Raw genomic sequence first — 806 nt, 5'->3', positions numbered from 1 at the left:
CACTGAAGGAATTTCTGGTCGCGCGCTGGCGCAGCCGCTGGGCTCTGTGGCCTTCCTCTCTTCCCTCAGAAGCGGGCGGGCCCCGGCGGAGCCGTGCAGACAGAGGTGCGGAGCAACTGCAGGTAAGGGGAGAGTGAGGGCTGAGCGGCGGCGGGGCGAGGTACGATGGGGAGCGGGGGGAGCGAGCGGCCGGCTGTTGGGAAGATGGCGGCCGCCATGTGGTGCGGTGGGGAAGGGTCGCTCCATGACTCCATGGGGGCTGCCGCCCGTGGCTGTCCCCCTTCCTAGGCATGGAAGAGCAGCTTCTTGCTAATTGGCAAAACTTCTACCGTCCCGTTGGTAGTAGTCGTTGACTGTGGCAAGTAACAAGCCGAGTCGGCAGAGGTTTGTGGCGCTGGGTGTTGGCGGCTTTTTGTGATGCTTTTATTTTTGTTTTTTTCCTTTGTAAATTATCGAAGCTCCTCTTTGTAACCAAGTCTTCTTTTCCTCCACCCCCCCCCTTTTTTTTTTTTAAACGTTCTTAGAACACAGAAGCCGGAAGTGCGGAGGCGGTGTAGAAGTTCCTCTCCCCATAGACACCATGTGACTGGGTATGTGTTGCCTAACGAGCTCCTAATAGATTTTGAGTGGGAACTGTCAGGAAGTAGGAATGTTTGTTCAAGACTGATAAGCAAAAAGGGCATAGCTTGCGAAATGTTTGTCAGGAAGTAAGAATGTGTAGCTTGCAAAAACCTACGGAACTTGAAACAATATGGTCAAAAGTTAGCAATTGTGGAACTGACCAGTAAAGTTGTAACGCACCATAT

This window comes from Numida meleagris, chromosome 4 (genome assembly GCF_002078875.1).
Source record: "Numida meleagris isolate 19003 breed g44 Domestic line chromosome 4, NumMel1.0, whole genome shotgun sequence".
Lineage (NCBI taxonomy): Eukaryota > Metazoa > Chordata > Aves > Galliformes > Numididae > Numida > Numida meleagris.
The sequence above is the reverse complement of the archived record's forward strand: the minus strand, read 5'-3'. Positions refer to the sequence as shown.